This window comes from Sphaeramia orbicularis, chromosome 4 (genome assembly GCF_902148855.1).
Source record: "Sphaeramia orbicularis chromosome 4, fSphaOr1.1, whole genome shotgun sequence".
Lineage (NCBI taxonomy): Eukaryota > Metazoa > Chordata > Actinopteri > Kurtiformes > Apogonidae > Sphaeramia > Sphaeramia orbicularis.
In genome coordinates, this window is record NC_043960.1 from 23,255,766 (window position 1) to 23,280,349 (window position 24,584).

General features: G+C 36.4%; 1 protein-coding gene across 3 annotated transcripts in view; it reads right to left on the reverse strand.

Moving 5' to 3' along the window:
* The window catches only part of s100p (S100 calcium binding protein P), a 30,862-nt gene that overhangs the window by 6,157 nt on the left and 121 nt on the right, over positions 1–24,584 (reverse strand). Inside the window, exon 1 of one of the 3 annotated variants that reach the window (XM_030133167.1) lies at positions 20,593–20,698. The exons of the other annotated variants lie outside the window; for them this stretch is intronic. The gene's annotated coding sequence lies outside the window, so the exon portion shown is untranslated. Of the gene's footprint in view, positions 1–20,592; positions 20,699–24,584 lie in introns of those variants that run through there. 3 annotated transcript variants of the gene reach the window in all.

The following is a 24,584-nucleotide window of genomic DNA, read 5'->3' on the forward strand; positions in this document are numbered from 1 at the left end:
TTCCTCATTTTTTAGATTGTTCTAAAGTTTCTGCAGTATTCAAGCCAAAGCCATTACTCATCTCCCTCTTTCTGCCACTCAGTGGACGGAACCGCAGTGACTTCCACTAGCGGTGACGTCACGTGCATACCCTTTATTAATAACACAAACCATACAGAAAACAGAAGTGATTTGTGGTTTTACTGTGGCTGTTTTCTGTCTAAAAACAGAGCTAAGATAACAGAGCTAGAATGTAAACTATTGGCACACAGTGTCATTTTGACCCACTGTTTAAATAACCACCTATAAGTTTTTGATGCCATAATACATACATGTGTGTAAATAATGACCTACAGTCTGTGGGTATATAGGCTAGTGTTGATTCATGGATGGTTTTAGTACTTGTGAGTCCCCCCTACTGTTGAGAGCTTTGAGGATCAATAATACGTATAGCTACCCCCTTTAAAATTCCATATATTGGATGAGGAAAAAACTTTGAGTGTCCCAGTCCCAGTTTCTAGAGATAGTGATGAATTTAGATGCAAAAAACATTCAAATCTAGCACTACTGTAAAATATATTGTGAAATGTGATTTTTTTTTTTTTTTTATCCTACTTTGATGTATACTATTATGTATGTATACTGTTCAATTGTTTGTTGTTCAATGAATAAAAAAAATAATATTTCAAATAAAGAATACAACTCTGTTATTCAAAGCAAAAAAAAAGAAAACAAAATGTAGCACTACTACAGGGTGGGGAAGCAAAATTTACAATATTTTGAGGCAGGGATTGAAAGACAGTGTATGACCATTTAGTTTATTGAAAGTCATGAGAATTTATTTGCCACAAGAAAATTTACATAATAGAAAATGTTTTTATTCTATGTGTCCTCCTTCTTTCTCAATAACTGCCTTCACACACTTCCTGAAACTTGCGCAAGTGTTCCTCAAATATTCGGGTGACAACTTCTCCCATTCTTCTTTAATAGTATCTTCCAGACTTTCTGGTAATAGTTTTGCTCATAGTCATTCTCTTCTTTCCATTATAAACAGTCTTTATGGACACTCCAACTATTTTTGAAATCTCCTTTGGTGTGACGAGTGCATTCAGCAAATCACACACTCTTTGACATTTGCTTTCCTGATTACTCATATGGGCAAAAGTTTCTGAAAAAGTATGGATAATAGTGTTAGGTATGATTATGACATCAATATATGTTTGGTTTCAAAACAATTGATGTAGTGCCTGCTGAGAAAAAAAACAAGTAAATGTTCATTGTAAATTTTGCTTCCCCACCCTGTAAATTACATGCATCAATTGAAGAGGGAATTGACATAATTCAGATTGAGCCAACCATCTGATTTGTAAAGCAGTTGCTACACCCCCAGACAATGAATTCCCCTTTGTTGGCAGATTCAATATATAGAAGAAGGCCACTCAAGATTAAATGTGCATGTTTGAAGTGCACTGGGTCCTGGGTTCTTTTCACATATTTCTACTATTTCATCATCCACAGGCTTTAAGACATTCTATTCAGTGCTTTTCATTGATTTTTCAATTGTATGACACAAAATTTACTCAAACCTGCCTGTTCCTGCATGATGTGCAATCTGTTATGCCTCTGTTTTGATCCATCTGTTCAGTTCTACCTCGTGTGATTGATTAACCCTTGTGTGGTGTTTGGGTCTGTGGGACCTGTCTGCATTTTTTATTTTAAAAAAAATGAGTAATTTTTTTAAATGATTTTTTCCCCCTCATCTTGATTATATAACATTTTATTTAAAAAAAAAAAAAAAAAAAAAAACTAATCTAAAAATGAGTAGCACTTTAATTCATAAATGTGATCAGGCAAATATTAAACATATATGCTTTTTATGTTGCTTGTAATTAGGATACAGTAAACATCTGTTGAGTATTTTAACGTAACATTGTTTGATTATGTTGAATTAAAAACCCACGAATGCAGTGACTGAATAACAAAATCTGAACAGCACACAAGGGTTAAGTGTGGAACAAAAAAAAAAACCCAAAAACATTCCTTTAATTCTGATAGAATCGGAACTTAATCTTAATTGTGTCTTTTAACACTAAGCCACTTAACTCATTACTAAATCAGGCAGCAGGTAACTGAAGATGGAAACGATCCAGACTATCCACCAAGACGTACAGTCATATGTCAACACTGAGTTGATGCAACGTGCCTCTGAACTGTTTACAACCAGGCTTAACAGGTCTTTCATCAGCCATCAATAAGAGCCCACTACTCTGTTACAGGACAGGTTACAGTACTGTGTGTGTAATTGTGTGTGAAGGAAAGTTCACCTTGTGATTCATACACTATCATTCACTACACTACACTACTTCATTCATACACTATTTATTTTATGATATGCTTTCCTTAGTTTTTTATTTTTATTTCCTCTAGATAACTAGCTAACTTCATGAAATTATAGGGAAACATAAAAAATAAAGAAAAAGTTTTGTTTTTGTTTCAGCCTTGTTCTAACCTAAAGAGCTGCTTGCGGTAATAATTAAAATAGGTGGTGTAATACGCATCAGCCTACAACTTTTATTTATGTATTTATTTTCCCATGTAATTTAGTGTCTTCCTGTTGATTTCTCTTTGCATAAATTCAGAAAATCTAACTGTATTGAACTGAACTACAGATGGAGCTGCAGGTGTGCATTGTTGTTTATCCTTTCTCTTCACCTTTTATGTTATCTGACAAAGGATGACACATTTAGTCCTTGAACTACACACCAAAGAAGCACATAGCATTAACCCTATAATGCCAAACATATCATATTTGTTACATGAGTTTTGAAGCCTCTACATCGGGGTCACCAATCCTGGTCCTCGAGGGCCGGTATCCTGCGTGTTTTAGATGTTTCCCTCTTCCAACACACCTGATTCAAATGATAAACCTATCATCAAGCTCTGCAGAAGCCTGATAATGATCGTCAGGTGTGCTGGAAGAGGGAAACATCTAAAACATGCAGGATACTGGCCCTTGAGGACCAGGATTGGACACCCCTGCTCTACATGATCAATGTAAATTTTTTTCTTGAAAAACCTCATGTATACAATTAGATACATGCAATACACAGATAATCCACCAGGGGAGAGGAATTTGTTCACCAGAGGCCTTTCCAGTGACACAGCAAAATTGTCATTAATGAGGAAGGAGGCAGAAGTTTGACCATTTTGAAAAGGAATTACCATTTTGTCAGACATGTTAGTGTTATATTATGCTTTTGTTTGTTCAAAAATAATAATATTTGAGCATTGAGACCCGATGGATCAAATACAATACAAAATTGAAACTCATACATGGAAATTGATATTTGAAAAACATTTTTTTGGTTGTTCAGAAGGACCAATAAAGGCTCCATTTTCAAAAAACTGGAATTTCCTGTCAATGATTTAATGGTTCAGGCTTTACAGGGTTAATAATTACCTGCTCCATCGTCTACCTGGTGTTGCAACATGATCTTTTAAACCTGTTGAGTTTAAAGCAATTTTCAGTATTTTCAGTCTATTATTATTATATTATTGTTGTTGTTGCTGTGTGCTCAAATTGAAACAGAAGTGGGACAAAAATGCACATAAAATGTGATCATTTCTCCTGGTACATGTTACTTTTACTGTGTTTAAAGGTGCTGGAGACTTTTGTTGACCAATTTTTCATCAAAGGTGTAAAACCTCAGTCATAGCATTGTGGGAAACGGAAGCTCGCGCTGCCACTGCCGCTGGAAGCAGCTGGGAGGTTCATGCAGCGCGAGCTTCCATTTCCCGCAATGCACGTCGCGACAAAAAATTCCGAAGATGCCCGAGTGACCTCCCGGTTTCAATGTAAACACATGGGTTTTGTTTACAGTGAATGGCACTTAAAAATTGTTCACCATAATGCAAGAGATTGAGGTGAGTAATCACAGAAAGACTTACAGATTCGTGATACTTAGACTATGACTGAGGTTTTACAGATTTGATGAAAAATTGGTCAACGAAAGTCTCCAGCACCTTTAAATGAAAAAAGAAAATGGGGGAAATCTATAAATCAGCATTAGCAGCGTGGCAGCATGTCAGTCTCCCAACATGTCTTCTTGTTTGTTTGTAAAAACACGCAACCTAAAATAAGATGGGGTCGACGTTGTCAAAGTGCACGCACTCTTCCTGGGACATGTGCTGGTTTGATTTATGTTTGATGGGAGTGGGAGTGTTGAGTGGCTACATGCCTACACGGGTCTACATATGTGTCTTAGATATATTCTTGTCTAGTATGTAAACTAATGGAAAAACTCTAGAGGTGCATACACACACATACACAAAGTGGTATGTTGACAACTCTACTATTAGTGACTGTCATTCCTTTACAATTTAAGACCCACAGCACAAATAGACAACATGTTCTCATGAAAGCTGACATGGTGAAGGTCAAACAACACTTTCCCCTTGAATTAGACAAGAAAAACTAACGTGTAATGTCTGGTTTCGTCTTAGTGTTGTCTTACAGCACTTGTCAGACTACTAGATTCCACCACACCAAATGAACATCTGCAGGATAATGTGGGTCACCATACATGTAGAGATGTACTTTTAAATTTAGATATAATTAACTGTATTTATTTACAAAAACTAAAAGCTATAGATCTGTAGTCTCACTCTGACAATGCATCAAAGCTGCAGAAATGATATCAAACAATAAATAGTAGCATTGATTGAAAAGACAGGCACATTTTATTTTATCAGACCTTCATCTACTTGCCATTTTTGTCCTGTACCACTCATAACAAAATGTTTTTTCTGTGATTCTCTGGAAAGTCTAAATGTCTTCATGTTTTTTGTAATGCAACTCCGAGATATAAGTGATATATTCTTGGAAGTTTCATGAAAAAATGTGTGGTTTTCCACCTGAGCTCAAGAAAAAACAAATGATGATGTAAATATGGATCGTTATGTTCATATGAAAAGAAGAAACTGTTTTTTTCTTAGATATTTATATTTTAAGTTATTATTATTCAAATTTGTCTTTTCTTCTTTGTGTCTGTAAGCCTTTGCATTATGTTAATTTATTTGTTTGGATGATTTTTCCTTTTGACATCTCGATGTTTGTTCAGAATTTCTCAATGTTTTGTACACACAAATATGTTCAGTAAAGTTGGAAAAAGAAAGAAAAAAATCTGGTAAATTCACATCCTTATTAGACATAGTACTGTATGTCAGGAGATACAGATCATATTTTGAAACGTGTCATTTTAGCCTTGATAATTTTTGTGTTGGCTTTCTTGAAGGTTGAGTCTAAATATCTTTACGATTGAAAAATCTAGAAAACCATTTGGACGTCGACCATGCACGAGGACAAACAGAGGACGCCAAAACATCAGCAGGCCCAAATATTGACTGAAGTGTGCTTAACTAAACATGCATAAGCGCAGTTACGTTGTATTTACAAAAATACGAGGGCTAAGAATGAAGGACCACCTGACGCGAACTGAATCAATATTTGCTTATCCTGCTGTCTGGTTGGTTGTTGTATTTTCAGTCATCCCTTTCAGCGATAGAGAGCTTGTACTTGTTGCTTATTGATGGTCTGATTCCTAGAAATCTAAACTGATGATGAGATTTTTAGGGAAAAAAATTTATTTTTAGCACACAGACTCATTCTTTTAAACTGGAACCTTTGGCAGATGGATATGCGATGTCATGTTTTCCCTTAAAATAGAAAAGATTACATACACATTGAATGGATCAATGGGGAAGTTTAATGTGGTATGGCATCCTTTTATTTCTTATGTAGAACAGCTGACAATGCACCTTGACTCTGGTTAATGTGTGCTGTGTGCAAAGTGATTGGGTAATTACATAGTGGAACCTTTTAATTTACTTTTTTTTTTTTTTATTTTATTTGTTTAATTATTTATTTATTTTGTGGCATCTTATACCTCTGTTATATGTCTGAGTGTTGGTCTTACTTTTTGTATATTTGAAAAACTGAAAATGAATAAAAATACATTGATCAAAACAAAAAAAAAAAATTAATTAATTCACAAATGAATTTCTAAATTAATAGTTTCATTTGAGGCCCTCGAGTACATCCAGTTGAATTTTTGAGGGCACAAAATAAATCGCACAGGTACACATTTTTCCTCACAGACCTTTATAACCTCTTCTATGAAAAGCACATTACTGTCTGGGTCACGAGTCATAAACTTTCTAAATGTCACACTGTTTCTCTTTAAAGATTTACAAGATAAACAGGTAGTGTAGTAAAACTATCAGCTTAAGACCTTTAAGCTGCAGTTATTCTTAAAGTATGAATAAAAGTGCAGTTTATACAAGGGATGCTCAGTAAAACAAAAGCTCTACAGTTTAATGAAATAATCACACTTGGCTCACTTTAAATGTATATTGACTACAAAGTTAAATAAGTAATTGGAGAACCCATGTTATGTTCTTTCAAGACTACAGAGATGATAAAACAGAGCTCACCTGGTTTCTGAAGTTGGTGTCGGACAAAAGTCAATGCTCAGACTGTTGGAGCAGCTGTCCCCTGACATGGCACCTTACACATTAAAACACTTGCAGCCATGAGACTGTAGTTATCATATCTTTTTCAAACCTACTCCTGTCAATATTAATTCACTGAAACATTCATCGGTCATCGCTCTAGCTTAGTAAAGCTCTGCAAAAAGGGAGGGAAAACGTTTCCATCCACAATCCAAATTTAAGTAGGTTTTAAAAGCTTTTTAGAGAGGTTAAAAAAATGCATGTCAGCAAGTTCCCAGGTGACACTGAAAGTATCTCATGGTAAAACCCAGAGTGAAAGAGTGTCAGTGGCTCTGCTTTTAGCTGCTGTTCATTCTGAGGGGTCACGCCTCCATAACAGCAGAGGAACTATGAGTTTACGTCAGCTTCATCAGCATCTGTCAGCATGCATGTGGGAGGCAGCTGAGGGTGAAAAAGAGGAGGAAGAAAAACCACTGAAATTATTCCTGTTCACTTTCACCCTAGAAGAGTTCCCTCGACACCATTCAGTCGTTTTACCAACAACCGTAGAGAAAATATGCAGACGTTCACGCTGGTGATCGCATTAACTCAGAGAAGCCCAGAGTGAATTTCTTTAAAACTGTCACAATTATTCACTTGGATTCAAGGGTGAACTGCTCAAAGGTCAAGGTTACGGTAATGAGAAACTATGGCTAAAAAGTGAGATTCCAAAACCCATTTTTAGTCCAATGGCCTGAAGGATCTGATGGACTATTGGTATCAGCTGTTGTCCGACCATTGTCCATCCGTAAACAATTTTTCAAGTATCTTCTCCAAAACTGTCAGTCAGAATGACTTGATATTTGTTGTGGAACATCTTTGGCATAAGGTCTACCAGGTTTGATCAAAGAATTGGGAAATATTGATTTTTGATTTTTTTTTATGAATTTTTAAATTTTTTAAAAATCCACATTGGTTTATAATGGGACACATTTCAAAGTGCTGTAACTTGAAAGTAGTTAAAGATATTGATATAATTACTATTGGCAAAAGATAGGAAGTCACATATGGACTTTCATTTGGTGCCATGACCTTTGACCTTGAGTGACCTTGAAAGGTCAAACCCAAGGTCATCTATGTCCAGACTTCTAGAAACTTCTTCTCCTAAAACGTCAGCCAGAATCAATTGACAAATTTCAAAGAGCTATAACTTGAAAACAATTGTAGATATAAATTGCTATTTAGATGTAAAACTTACACAAATGGACTTTTTGCTTGTCTTGAAATATCTCATAGACCTTTAAAAACTCTTTTTGGAGAAACACATTACTCTCTGGATCTCAGGTTGCAAACTTTCTAAATGTCATATTGTTGCTTTTTATGATTTACAAGGTGTACAGGTCATGTAGTAAAAGTGCACTACCTGTTTATCTTGTGTATGAATGGGGAACTTCACTGTTATCCCTGAATAAATTCTATGACTTATTATTTTGATTGATTGATTGATTGATGTATTTAGAATATGATTGTCAAACAGAAGAAAATAAATAAACAGAACACTTAAACATAAGACATATAATACATATTCGAAAAGGAGTGAGAAGAAGTACAACTTATAAACTCCCACCCCTCCTCCTTATATAATTAATAACAATAATAACCTTCCTAGTCTAATCGTATCTATACAATATACCATAATATGACTGATTGGTTTCTGGCTTTATATTATTATGAACGAATATAACATGACTTACATAGACACATAATACAATAACACATACATGTAAACACATATTCATACATAGATCTATACACCCACACATATACACCTACATATATATATACACACACATACACACCTATACATACATATACACACACTTACCACATACTTGTACATCTTTATAACACCCAGTGATCCCAACCCCTCCCTCATCCCTGTACCTCTGAAAAATTGTGTCTTTGTACCTCCTTTTAATTCTTTCATGCTTGGACATTGCTTTAACTCTATTTTAAATCTGTTCCACAGTCTAACCCGCTGACAGAAACACAAAAACCCTTCCTAGTCGTGCGTATTAAGTGAATTTTAAAGTTACTTTTCCCCCTTAAATTATAACCCCCCTCATGAATACTGAATAATTTCTAATTTCGTTTTTTTAACAGTTGACCTCATAATAATCAGACAAACATGGAGATGGTCTTATTTGTAGCCTTGCAACTTACGAAGCCACTTCATAAGATCTAAATTAAAACAAACAAAAGTATTGTTTTGTGAGAGAAGTGGTGTTTTATTTTGTTTCAGCTCTACTGTGTATCATATAGCCAAACACTAATGCACTTTCTGTCAGTTTTCTTTCTTATACCATCAAAATAAAAGTTGACTGCTGACAAATCTAAGAAGTGTGCCCCGCTGTACCACAACACTAACAATCATAAGAATCATAGAACTGATCCCACTGATTTACACTGATACACATGAGAAAAAAATTGCCATAATAAAGTTCAGGTTAGGAGTTATAATTTGATCAATGGTGAAACAGAATTTGGTTCCTTGCATGTCATCGGTTCATTCGTACACTGAAGTTACTTGAATTTGGAACTATTAGTCAGACTTTAGATCTGTAACTTCTGGTAGTAACATAAAAATTCATTTGTTAATCATAACAAAATTGCATATGATTAGACTGCAGCATACTGAGAGACAGCATTGTAACCTGAGTCATATTTTTATAGAGTTCCTTCCACGAACCTGCTGTTATTGGCTTAAGTCTATGGGCCAAAGGTGATGTTTTGATGTTTTTTACAGGAAAGACTTACATAGAATGGCTTAGAGTTAAATTTAGTTACAGACAATAGTGTTTATGGAACAAATTAAATTCTGTATGAGTAAGCAATTCCTTATCTGGCAACACTAAACCAGATTCTAAGGCAAAAGGAATGTGGATAGTATTAACTTTTTTAACATTCAAAAGCATTGATATATGATGTGGTAGTTTAGGTTTAGTCACACAATCTCAAAAACTAGACTAAAGGGTTCTTCATATTCACAAAGTAGTAAACTTTGGCTGGCAGCTATATGATGAACTGGTGATACCTGCCTTCACCCATTGATGGCTGGGATGGGCTCTGGTACCCCCAGGACCCTCTTGAGGACTAAGCAGTGCAGAAAATGAATGAATGAATGAACCTAGGCCTGTAGTCTAAACCAGTCCAGGGCTCCTGAGTCAGATGTGGCTCTTTAGCATCTCTCCAGTGGTTCACTATGTTGTTGTGTTTTTTCCAGAAAAACAAAGGGAATAAATATTTAAAATAACTTTCAATGAATTTTCAGTGTTTTGTTATTTTATTTGTAGGCTTAAACCCATTCTTACATTGTTCATTTTTACACAAAATACAAAAAAAAAAACAAAAAACAATCTTTAGCATTTCTTCACTGTTGACTGAAGGGGGATTAGCTCAAATGGTACAGTGTTTGCCTAGTGAAGTGCCTAGAAAGGTGTTGGGATCGATACCCACATCCTCCAATAACTAGCTTTTGGACATAGTAATCTGATTCTAATCTTACGCAGTCACTGCCAGTGGATTTTTCTTTCTCCATACATGACAAATCAGCTTTCTGTTTTGGTAATATAAATAAATAAAAATACAAATAAAAATAATAGAAATCTCAGCTGTTTTCTTGCAACTGAATAATTTTCTAAATGTATCAAACACTGCATTTTTGCGGTGGAAATACAAAGTATATGCATCTGCAGGGTGGCTACCAAGATGAGGATAGATTTTTTTTTATGCTTTAGACAGATGTGACAGGATAAAAATGACTCTGCTGATTCCCGATCTATGCAAATGACAGCAAGACGGAAGCCCTCTGCTGCTCTTTGCAGTGCGTAATACAGAAATCAAATTTCATTGTCAACCACTATCCAATGTCTGGCACCATGCTTCTATGGTTCTGATTATCTGAAACATTTGACCTTCAAACAGATGATAGATATCTGATATCTGTGCACGTGGGTATGAGTGAGACCAATATGTTTTGATGGAAAACATGAGAGGTAATAAATTTGTGCAAGAATGTTAGGAAAGTAATATGTAAATGTGGATTGTATTTTGAAGGTGTCTGCCTGTTATCACCATTAAGCTTAGCATCAGTTTTGGCTGCTAATGATCCAGATTTAAAGCTCTTGACATATTGCATGTTATCAACATTTCCATAGCCTTTCTCAGAGAGTTATAGTGATTGATGTAAATTCACAATCTTCAGCTGTGACATGTACATAAGTGATGCCAACTGAGATAAAAATCTAACTGTCTACAAGTGTTTATAAAAAGCCTCAAACAACAGAGGAGCTAAGGGGTTTATACATGTCAGGCTATATCACATAGACATACATACAGAGCTATTTATTCACCTTTCTTACAAGTGTGAAAAAGGTCAGGGACTGCATGTCTTGTGCTTTTAAAACCACAAGAGGAGTGCTTTATGATGTGGTCACAGTATAGACATGATTACATATAGTGTCCTCACGATGCAGGCAGCCCCTCCTGCATCCCTAGACATAAACACAACCACATATTTTGGCTTCGTCTCAAGAAGTTCTTCGCTAAGCCACTTGGTCGTTTTTGACTCATAAACCTCACGGCTTCACTGGAAGGTGGGAGCGTCAGGTGGCACGCTGACTGCACAGGTGCACGAGAGATTCACAGACATACAAGTACGTTGTTACAAACACACACACTCATATGTATATGTGTATTTATGTGACTGTGAGGACACTCATTAGCTCATTATACTTATATTAAGGTTAAGGTAGTATACATCATTGCACTTTATATGAGAATGAAGGGAAGCAACATACAATGGTTTCTTTTCATATATAAAACTCTTATTGGGAAATTATGTCACTACCTTAAAAATGTGCTTTGCTACACAGATGGATTTTATCATATGAGATCATTATCCAATGCATGGAAGTAAAACAAAAAATAATACATGGGGAGAACATGCAAGTTCCACACAGAAAGAGTGAGTCAAACCCAGCACCTCACTGTACCAATATATTTTGATGTTTTATTTATTTCAGGAAATTTAATTGCATTTTAAATGTTTGCACTATTACCCCGCCCCCCAAAGGGGAGGAAAGGGGTATTGTTTTTGGTTCAGTTTGTTTCTTTGTTAACACTATAGCAGCAAAACTATCGGTTGAATTCATACCAAAGTTGGTTTGTAGATTGCCCCTGACCAAGAATAGATCTGATTACATTTTGGGAAAAGTAGTCAAAGTTCAAATCTTTATGAATTTTTTAAATCTTTTTTCTCCTACGTACTTATAATGGGTGAAATTTCACATGCCTACAAAAACATCAATTTTGTTTCAGTTTACTTTAAACTTGGCACATATATAGATCCAATTGATATGCTGACATCAGCACACGCATAGACATGAAGACATCAGCTGGATCAATTCCAAAATAAGCTACAATACATACGAGGGTCGGGGTTTCTTGTGCCTGGCACTACTTGATATTACCTTTCTTGATGTGTCTGTTTTAATTTGACTTCACCTTGTTGCAAATGAGGGTGACCCCTCAATGATGTCTTGAGTATAAACAAAGGTTGACTTAATGTTTGACCAATAACTGTAAACGTCACAACAAGTTAACATATCTTAAATGAATTATCAGTATACTACTTTAAAATGTATATATACCCTTTTAAGACCCAGGAATACATTTTTGACTGCACTTCTACAGCACATTTTCTACACCTTCGTGGTGCCCAAAGTGCTTTACAAACCCTCACATTCACACACACACTCATACACCAGTGTGCCATGCAAGGTGCTGCCAGGCCCAACTGGGAGCAATTTAGGGTTCAGTGTCTTGCCCAAGGACACTTTGATATGTGGACATTTGGAGCCAGGATTCCAACCGCCAACCCTTCGGTCATTGGCCGCCCTAAGATAACAGTGTGTCATATAGCATTGATAGGGTACTCAATTTCCAGCCAGGTTCCAGACAGTACTCATGTAATACCAGTTTGTATCACTAGAGTGAACAGTGAGCCACTGTAGCCTTGAGTCTGCCCTCAGAGCAGCTGTTGGAGCCTGAGGTAAATAGGAAGCACCTCAGTCAACAGACTAACTCCATTCTTATCATTTGTGTGGAAAAACGGATCGGAAAATGTAAATGCAATTGTGATAATAAAGGCAAATTTAAAGCTAATGTTTTTGTTGCTTTCCCTACTGGAGATGAAGTTTGATGATGAATGTGTCCTCTGTTTCATCAAGGACAATCCAATAGAGGCTGCAATTGTACTAGTGTAGAAGGTGTGTACACTGCAGGGGTGCTTGGGAAATGCCATGATTGGAGAGACTTGCATATTGACATGAAAAGTGAATGTAGTCAAATGGAGAATCTGTACATTTTTTCCATATCCTCTTTAGACCCAGCAATATTTTTGGTCTCTGTGGGCTACAAGACATTCACAACCTTATTTAAAAAAAAAAAAAAAAGTACCTCAAAAAAACTGTTGCATTTTCAGAAATATTTCATGTAAAAAAACAAACAAACAAACAAAAGAAACTAAACCTTTTATGTTCCTGGGTCTCAGGGGGATAAATTAACTAGTTTTATTTTGACTAAGTATGTTTCATGGTCATGTTCATTAAGAAAGAAAATAGCATGTACATCTATGTCCCCAGTGAGAAACTCTAACACAACTATAGCCTTACAATGGCACACACACACACACACACACATACACACACACACACACACGGGCTGTCATGGCAGTGATGTCATGCCTCTGTTTCTGGAAGGTTCTTTGGATGCCATGTGTTTTGGTGTGTAGTCTGCAGTTGTCTTTTGCCACCTGACTCATTGCAGAGCGGACAGGGAGAGGCTGACACAGCTGCTCTGCCTTGTTTAGACTCAAAGAGTGACAGAACAGCCTATAAAATAGAGTTATCATTTGCTCTACAAGCTCAAGCTCCTCATTTTTAAGACTTATACGTGTTTAGTTAATTGGTGGGAATTTTGTTATGGGGAAAATACAGAAGGAAGAGGAGGCTGTTCATTTGACATACTGCTTAAGAAGCTTGGTTTCTTGTGTAAGATAGGGTTAGGTGAGGATAGTTATCGTCACTGATGTGCTGGCGAGCAAGACTAGAAGCTCTGTTGCTCAGTTGTTGTGTATTAGAGCATCCAGTTGTGAATGTGTGTACCTGAAAATAAGTGCATATATAACACTTTTTGTTTTACACAGTTGAAACCAACATACATATTTATCTTTTGTTCAAATACAGTTAGAAAATACACGCACAGCCTTAAAAGACACACAAAAAACTGAACTAAATGTGTTCTAAAGGTCAAACTCACTATTTACTGTGACCCCTGACCCCATGACATGAAGCAGCACAAACAGTTAGAAACATGTGACGTGTTGAATGAAACCTGGTATAAAACAGCAGAAAATTAATGCAATAACTCTCATGTTGTCTGAAAGGGTTAAAGATGTGTGAAGTACAAAAAGAGGTGACACTAAATACTACCACTTTGGTTTACAGAAAGACTTTTTAATCCTGAAAATTTTGTTTTTCATATGTCATATATATGCTGATTGTATCTTAATACAGAGACTGAGAAATGTACTGTATATGTGTGGTCATTATAACTTTACTAAACCAACAAATTGAATGATGGACTACGACTTTTACATAGTACTGCATATAAAAAAAAGAAAGACAATCAGATAGAGTGAGGAGCAGGAGAGGGGCCATAAACCCATAGTTCAGCTGGGTTTACTTTGCATGAAATGGGAAGAAAATGGAAATATTCCTGCTGAAGCCCACTTCATCCCTCTGCATGTGACAAACTTATAACAGACTTCTCCTTGTCCCATGCACCTAAATGGTAAATGGACTGCACTTCTATGGCGCTTTTCCACCCCTTCATGGTGCCCAAAGCGCTTTACAAAGCCTCACATTCACCCACTCATGCACACACACTCATACACCATGCAAGGCACTGCCAGGCCCCACTGGGAGTAATTTAGGGTTCAATGTCTTGCCCAAGGACACTTCGACATGTGGGCAGTCTGAGCCAAGTTTTGAACTGCCTTTTGTTTATTGGACGACCCACTCTACCAACTAAAAAAGTTGGAGGCAGTCTTTAATGATCCACTCTGTTAGATTTTGGGGTATTTAGGAGGACTGAACTACCAAAATGGAATACCATATATCAGTGTTTTTCAACCTTGGGGTCGGGACCCCACATTTGGAAATCAAATGGGGTCACCTGAAATTTCTAGTAATTGATAAAAATAAAAATAAGAACTTACTAATAAAAAATATAGGGTGAGTTTAGAGAGACAATCACAATCCATCAAACACATGACAAACTCTGAAGCTGAAACTGAAGCACTGTGGTACTGTTTATCTGTCAAACGTTCATTGTGGTTGGTTTTAGATGCTGCTCGCTCTAATAATCAGTGTGTGATGATGATTGTTTGAGGGATTTGGGCGAGAGAGACTGTTTGAGTGAGAAGGAGGAGCTGAGAGAAGAAAGATATCAACCCAGTAAAAAACCACAGTAAAACTGCAACTGGAAACTTTTTTTTTTTTTTTTTTTACACTGAGTAAAACACCATTACTTCAGTCTGATGTCGTATGCATTACCATTATGAGTTTCCTGTACACTGCCTTCAGGGATGCTTTTGGTCAATGATTATTACTTTTTCTTGGGTTAGGTCAGTGTTTTTTCAACCTTGAGGTCGGGACCCCACGTGGGGTCGCCTGGAATTCAAATAGGGTCGTCTGAAATTTTTAGTAAACTGATAAAAATAAAAATGTACTAATAAAAAATATATGGTAAAAGACATGACAAACTGTGAAGCTGAAACTGAAGCAATGTGGTACTGTTTATCTTTTAAATGTTCATTGTGGTCGGTTTCAGATGCTGCAGTTCTTTCATAATTCATAGTTTGAGTTATTGTTTGTTCAGTATTAATTGTCAGCCTTGTAAATCCAAGCTGGACTGACTGTACATATCCTGACCAAGGAAAATAAAATTCTCACTTTGTGCAGCAGTCTCCACCTGGCTTTACTGCCTCTGTCCATAATAATATACATTATATAGCCTAAATGTCATCTAAAATTAATGTTTATTTGCAGCATAGTATTGCAAATTATTACATGATCAAAAACAAATTAATTTTAGCAAAAAAAAAAAAAAAATGTCCATCTTGAATGTTCGGAGTCACCAGAAATTCGTGATGTTAAAATGGGGTCACAAGCCAAAAAAGGTTTGGAACCACTGGCATATATTAATATATAATTATGTTTTTGAGATAATCGGATGAAAATAAGAATTATTGAGTTTTCATTGACTTAGAATGACCTGTCTAAAGCCTGTAGTGAATGGTTTCTGTTCGACACATCTTCCATAATGTACCTCCATGTTTCTACAGTTGCTCAGAGCAGACTTTTTCTTTTTCACTTTTATAATGTGCAGCATTTAGATTCATTGTTGTTGCTAAATGCTACACACTGAACCTTTACTCTAACCCTTTATGAATTCAACAATCAACTGAAGTGATTCGTCTGCCACTGCGAATGGAAGTCAATTTTTGCCTGCCCATCTGTCATTGACCGCCTACTGGGGTTATTCTACAGGTTAAATGTTACCAAACTTCGACCTTTACAAGGTAAAAACTGTAGACATTCAACGTCTTTGGTTTGATTCAGGTGGGAGCATTTGTCGTAGTTCACGCTTCACTGGTTTTATTGTAACTATAGCCTGACAGCATCATTTCATGAAGCTACAGCTTTAGAGGCAAACTACTAAACCTTCCTTTGACCTCAAGTAAGAAGACAGTGCAACAAAATGAATGAAACAGGCAGAGGCAGACTATATGTAGGATTAGGGAAGGCTGGTCTGTGACATATTCTGTTTAGAGTGCTAGAATGAGTGTTAATGGCAAAGGAGTACAGACAGCTGGTGTTAATGGTTCAGACCAGACTTGGTGGCTCCCCACAGTGAGGAAACATTAATGGAATGATACAGACTGCTGGGAAGGTTGTTTTTTTTTTTTTTTTTGTCATGTAATTAAATCAGCAACTGAACTAGAGATTACACTAACTCTATGGGTGTTCAACTACATTTACACACTTCATTAATACTGTATAATGAAATAAAAAGTGTTGATGTCAAATTTTAATGCAAATGTGAAATAGGATACAATGATAGCAAAATTTTATATACAAAGAGTCAAAGGTCAGCTTCAATGTGGCTATTGTTTTGCAGTATCAGCTTTCTGGCCAGTATTACACCATTCTCCTCTGTAAGTTAAGACAGTATTTTTTCAGACTGACTCATTAGAATCATGACGAAAACTTTCATTTCATCCCCAAACTGAATCATTAGTCTGGACAGGGTTCCCACTCTTTCCCTGAAATTCTTTTCCAAGACATTTTCAGCCATTACAGACACAAGTTATCACATCATGCACTAGTTGCTTTTCCACTGACCCTCAAATTGTATGAATATAACTTGTGCATAAAAATTTGCCTAATGGAAAAACGGCAATTTCTCCAAAACTCTCATTTTTCGATTTAAAGTTTTTGCGCTGGTAAGAAGTGGTTTTTCGGCATAGCGCAAATACTATATCATGCAAAACGGTGATGAAATGACCTTTTTTCCACAACTAGAGTTATATGAAAAAAAAAAAAAAAAAAGGATGTTGAAGGACATTACAACAAGCAAAGAAGAAGAGTTTTTAAAGAAACATGGCGTGGAACATGTGGATACACCAGGAAATTGAATTATGTTTTAATTAAGAATGGGATAGAGGGGTAATATATAATAATAATGAATATATCTGTAAATCAACACAATATTTACGTTTGTTGCCATGTTTATGGAACGACTTCTCGTGTCATCTCGCGATAGTAAATAAACAAATCAGGCTAAAGACGTTCATTTTGTCTTCTGTTTATGTAATTATACTTCTCTTTTTTCTTTTGTTTAGACAAGGTATAGCTTTTTTAGATGTTACCTGCTTGACAGAAGACTGGAGAAACTGTCAAGCAGGTAACATCTAAAAAAGCTATACCTTGTCTGAACAAAAGAAAAAAGAGAAATATAATTAAATAAACAAATCATCACATTTGTGATTTAATGGAAAAACCGACATTACACTCTTCTGTTTTTTTGACATTTAGTAAATATGGGTAAAGTTTTGCGCAGATGTTCGATGGAAAAGCAACTACTAATACATTAACCCTCATTCTTTGGAGGTGTTCTTTTCTACAGTTGTAACTTGCATTTACCCAGATTGTTACTATGTTTATTACTCAGACTTTTGATGTGCAGTCTATGGCTATAATTTATCTGTGAAAAATAATTATGACAAATGTATGGTAGAATAATGCAAACACAGCCACAGATTACAGTGTAGCACTTCAGTAGCACGATAAACTGGAGTTACAATGTTCAATTGGACAATTCCCAACTCAGCTTTCTCTTCTCTCTTACTTTCTCTCCTGTACTTCCTCTAAAAGTATTTGTATATTTTCAATAAATCACTGAAAACCAATTTCCTTTGCTTCATCTCAGTTTAGACACACAAGATCACAAGGCCGGGGGAGGATAAATAATTTTCCAGGATAACTTAACCATTTCCAAGACATTTGATGTTTTTTCTCATTTTCCATATGTTTTCCATGACTGGAAAATTGGTCAATCATTTTCCAGGTTTTCTAGGTTTTCCAGGATCCATGGGAACCCTGCTGAATCGTAATGTTTGCAACTCTTTCACATTTTGTCCAAGCCTTTGACTGACTTTGAAGTTTGCATAAATGGTGGGGTTTTCTTGCTCGTTTTCATCAAATATGACATGTCTGTTGGTTTCTCATATTAAATATAAGTTTCTTTATTGGTCACATCATCATCATTCACTCAGTTTATGTAGATTGCGCCTACTCACATGAACCTTTGAAAATTAAACCAACTTTTCCATTTGAGCTTTAAAACTTTGTTAGATAGTACTCAAGAACTGGAAATGAAAGTACAAATAAAAACAGCTGGGTGGAAACACACCAATCTTCTCTGGCCAAGATATAATTGGACACATAGTGTGCACAAACCACATGTTGCCTTTTGTTTGAAAATTTTGTGTGAGATTTAACACCTCAGTTGGTGAGTTTTAGAGTTTATTATAGGTTCTTTTACATTAGACATGGCACAGTTTTTAGTTTTTTCCAAGTTTCTGTAACAGCACTGACCTCTGGCTTCATAATTTGGTGTTATTATTCTCCTCTAATTCCAGTCTGACAGAGTAACCATATTTTTCAATGAAATCAACAATGGAGCCACATGGCCGTTATTTACCCCCAAGTGTAGACAGAAGAAAAGATGCACCACTACTGTATATGTAGGATGAGTTACCATTCGTTCAAAGGCTACATGGGTGAATGGCTCAGGTGCAGAGTTGTCATCTGGGAAAATTACGGTTTCATTCCCGTGTAGGACTTTATTTTTCTGAAGTGTATGGTTATGACTATTAAAATCAACTCTATCAACACTTTTTCTGTGTTAGAAATTCTGTTTGCGGCAAAATTTTGCACTTTTGAAAACCTGATACAATAGCTGACCTATACAACTGGGTGTAAATGGGTGCTTCTATGAAACTGGGTTCATTTTGGTACCTGGCACTTTGCCAGCTTTTTAGGCCCAATGATAAAAGAGAACTTTAAACATATTTCGCCCCAGGATGTACCTAATGATGACCTCAGATAAATGCAAAAAAAATTATCCTCTTGCTCTGAGCCATCCCAAAATCAATGAATTTTTAATAAAATATGGCAAAAAAAATAGGACCAAAATTGGGACAGGAAAAGCTACATGAACATGGCATGAAATGGTTTTATATAGCGCTATTAATAAAGATACTGTGTTAAATGTGATGATCCTAGTGGTTTTTCTAATCCAGACATCCAGGTTTTTGATGAATCAGCAGTCTCACTCCAGGTTTTGTGTGTAACCCTTGGGTGTTGCTAGCATTTGTGGGCCCCCTGAAAGCTAAACGTTGTGGGCCCTTGCTACAAGAAAGTCTCTGTTGGAGCCAATTTTGCCTTTGTATATATGTGGGGGTGCATTCTGTAACTGCCATAACTACCTGGTGTAAACTGAAACTGAAAATGAACATGCTTTGAGTGTCACACTCCAGGCTTCAATGCGTCTGTTTTATACCAGAGCTTAGATGAAATTTTCACAACTTCTAACCTGCATCCACTGGGCCCCCTCCACTGCTTTATGAGCCCCCTGGGAATGCTGGGTCCCATGAATTTGTCATTTTTTCCCCCTCCCTTTACAGCACCCTGGGTGTAACCCATCGTGTCCACTCGCATTACATGCAGAACCTGCTCATTTAAACACAAATAAATTGCCAGTGATTTTGCAGTAGTCATTTTTGTGAAACACTCTGCCTCGTATAATTAGTTTGATTCCCAAAATATGTACCTATGAGAGAATAAAAAGATATATAAAAAAAAAAAAAAATAGCATGTAATTTTCGTGCCCTTTTTACTGTGTTACATGTGGATTTTTGCATGAAAATAATATAAAAATATGTTTTATCTGAAAAATACTTTCTCTTTTATCTCAGTAAATGTACTTCCAAACTTGCTTCATAATATTAGTCTACATTTGCTTTGAATTTTTAGCCCCCATGTCCTGTTTTTAGGCAACAGTTTCATAGAAGCACCCAAATATCATGATAGGCTGTAGATGCATGGGTAGTGATTGTCTCTGCCCATTGGCTATTTTTACTCTGGGTGTAAATAGAATTGTTGACTACAGGCATCTGGATGTAAATAGCATTCGTCAATTAACAGTTCTTTTAATTCCTTTTCCAGTAACTTCATACATACAGTACATACAAATGAATTTGCTGAGACAAAGTTAGCAAATGTCAGAAACTGCTCCTGATAAATGACACACTCATTTAACCACTACAAAACAGGAAGAAGCCCACCTGCTCTACAGTAAGTGCTTCAGATGTAACACCTCTTTTAACACCAAATTATCCTCTGGGTACCTTCCAGCCAAACTATCTATGCTTACCTCAAATTGCTGCTGAAATCAAAAAGTTTCCCAGCTGCAGGTGCTCATCTTGTTTTTTAATCCCACAGTATGTTAAAATGTGTCCTCTAGGTTGAACCAGTGTGAGATATTCAGCCTGTTAGGGACAGAGCAGCGCTGGCAGTCCCCAGCATGCCTCCCATAGTACTGCAGACTGAGTGACAGCCATAATAACCACACTGCCCTTCGCCGCTCGCTCTAATAATCAGTGTGTGGTGATGATTGTCTGAGGGATTTGGGTGAGAGAGACTGTTTGAGTGAGAAGGAGGAGCTGAGAGAAGAAAGATATCAACCCATTAAAAAAACCACGGTAAAGCTACAACTGGAAACTTTTTTTTTTTTTTACACTGAGTAAAACACCATTACTTCAGTCTGGTGTAGTATGCATTAGCATTATGAGTTTCCTGTACTGCCTTCAGGGATGCTTTCAGTCAATGATCATTACTTTTTGTTGGGTTAGGTGAATGAATAGTGAAGTTAGAGCGCTGCAATGACGCAAAGCAGGTTGAAATGACAGAGAACTGACAATAATGTGGAACTTAACCCATAAAGACCCAGTGCTACTTTTGTGTCAGTTCCCAAATGAATTTTTCTCTTTATTTGACCATTCTTAAAGGTAGGGTAGGAGATGTTTTCCTGGAGCATTTTTTACTATATTGCTTAAAATCCCCTTCACATCCCGATTGCAACCAATTAATTAAATGCTCTAACACACAGGTGTCAAACATGCGGCCCGGGGGCCAAATCCGGCTCACCAAAGGGTCCAGTCTGGCCCTCAGGAAGAATTTGTGAAATGCAAAAATCACACTGAAGACATTAACAATCGATGGCTTGCTCGAACTGTTTTTCCAGGATCTCCTACCTTACCTTTAAGTGATTTGTAACCATTTATTATAACATTTTCCACTTTAATTTTAGTTTTTTCATTGTAAATCGTATATTCTTCTATATTTAATTCATTGATAACGTAGATGTTCATTAGAGCTCAGAGTAAATCCAAAGGTTATTATATCAAAACAGACAAAACTGAAGAAAAAGTGACTTTTTTTAGCAAAGATATCAATAAATTAAATGAAAACCATGTGTGTCCATCCACTGTCATTGATCCAACTCCATGGGTTTTACTGGTGAATCAATGTTGTAGAAGATGATGGTGTTTCTACGTTCACTACAGAGCCTCTGAACGTCCAAACTGGTCATATCTGATGACCATGAAAAGATGACACCAATTATTTACATGTATTAATAGGATTAGTGGATTAACAGGTATTAAACCTTTTATTTAGATCAGTAGATGCTTTTGGTTTCCAGCGGCTGTTTGGATTTTTTTGAGTTAAGATGATTTACAGTCATTACAACAAGAACTTAACCAGCAAGCAACAGGCAGCTGATACACAAGTGATGTTCCTTAAATTCCCGTTTGTTTTATATAATTCAATAAGACAATGTAACACACTACTCACTCTAAGGGTCCATCCTATCTAAGGAATTGTCTAGATTCAGTGACCTCTTGTGTCAGCAACAAGGCATAAGCATGTGAACTGAAGCACACTGTTGACCATAAAGTTGGAACAAGTATGTTTTCAGACACATTCCCCCTTTTATTCCTATTTATACACATCAATAATCACCTTAGACCAGGTGCAATGATTACATACTGAGTCCTAGTTTCACTTTATCTATCAAGACTAAATCACATTGCCACTATCATTTCACAAGAAGAAGTAAAAAATATTTTATTCCATCTTAACCCATGAAGACTCCAACCTCCACTGGCATCCAACAGCATCTACTGATATAAAATATTTAATACCTGCCGATCCATTAATCCTATCAATAAATGTAAATAATTGGTGTAAAATGCAGTTTGTCATCTTTTCATGGTCATCGAGTATGACTCATTTAGACGTTCAGAGGCTCTATAGTTACTGTGGAAACACGGTCATCTTCTGCAACATTGATTCACCAGTAAAACCCATGGAGTTGGATCAATGACAGTGGATGGACACACTGGGTTTATGTTCAGTTAATGATAGATGTGACTAAAAAAGTCACCTTTTCTTTCCTTTTGTCTGTTTTGATATAATAACATTGAATTTACTTTGAGTTTTTATGAATAGGGATGAGAATCGAGAACCGGTTCTTTTTGAGAACCGATTCCCAGTAGTTCAGTTCCTTGGAATCGTTTGCCTGCCTGCTTAACTCTTTCAGTGCCATGGGCCGATTAAATCGGCTTTACGAATACAACCTTTAAAGTGCCACGGGCCGATCAGATCGGCTTTGGAGAACACGCCATATTTGTGCACAAACAAACCATCCACCCCCATTTCTTTCTCACATTTCGATGACGTTCTTTCAAATCTTCTTGCAAATTACGATCAATAATGAATCGGCTGCGTCCGGTGCGTTTTGAATCTAAGTAGCAATCGGTCGGATGTTACCGAGCGGTTTTTGACCAAGGAAGAGCTCGCGTTTCGTTTTCTGCTTGGGAAATTTTATGAATGAATTTATGAATGAAATCATATGCAAATTAGATGGCCATTTTGTAGTAATATCGTAAACACAGCGATCTGTCAAAACAGTTCCATCTGCTAGAAAATGAGTTCTGATGACGATTCAGACTTCGATTATAAAAACGACGCGAAATACTGAAAAACGGCCAAATTCTGTGGCACTTTTAAGGCTTTTTAGCCCCTTAACTGTCTGGCACCGAAAGAGTTAATGATTCTGCTTATCAATTCCACCTTCACTGCACATGTGTGATGACGCCACACAGACGCTGCATTGTTTTGGTTTAGAACGTAGCCAACATGGCATCGAGGCAGAAACACTCCAAAGTATGGCTAAATTTCACATGAAAACATGACACCAGGCCCACTTGCAACACTTGCGAATCTTCCACTTCTTCAAAGGGGGAAAATACCTCCAATATGCTCAAACATTTGTCCACACAGCATGTGATTCATTTGCAGGAATGTTACGTGTTTGATGCACTACTAAGCGATGCTCGTGAATCTAGTGGCAGAGCAAATACATTCATTTTCACTTTGTACATCCCTCTCCCCCTGAACCGGGCCCGGTGTCATCTGTTATTATTAATTGTGCATACTGTTTTTTCTGTGTAGAGATAGTAATATAAAGGACAGTTAATGCAAACAAACCCGTCTGTACTCTATTCTTCCCTAACCCAATGAGAATCGATAAGGAATCGGATCGATAAGCAAAATCGATAATGGAATCGGAACCATTAAATTTTTATCGATTCCCATCCCTATTTATTAATATCTAAGTAAACTATAGGAAACTAGAAGAACTCGGAGAGTGCAGACCTCCGCCAAGGCAGATCAGTGCCCCCCCCCCGAACACCACCAAAATTTAGTCATTTGTTCCTTGTGCCAGTATCAACATTTCCTGAAATTTTCATCCAAATCCATCCATAACTTTTTGAGTTATCTTGCGGACGGACGGACGGACGGACGGACAGACAGACAGACGCCTGCGAAAACATAACCTCCTTGGCAGAGGTAAAAAAAACAGAAAAATACATGATTTACTGTGAAAAATCCAAAATACAGAGGATAATATTGTAAAAAAAAAAAAAAAAAAAAGTGATAAATCACTTAAAAAAGGTTAAATAGAGAGAATAGTAGTAGAATAGTAATAGTTTCAGGGAGATGATGACAGGGAAAATAACTTGAATTTCCTGTCTAATATCATTTTATAATACAAGATAGACATGTCAGTTTCCTTAAAATGTATGTTTTTTCACCCATTATTCACCAGGTTAGACTCCAGCATCTCTACAGCCCTTTCAAGAAATAAACGGTTCCGAAAATGAATAAATGAATGAAAAAATGAAAGTCTTTACAGAGTGATAACCTAATATTAGTAGCTACAGTGACATTGATTAAATAAATAAATAAATAAATAAATAAATAACATTTGTGCCAAACTTCCTAAACATCACAATTGCA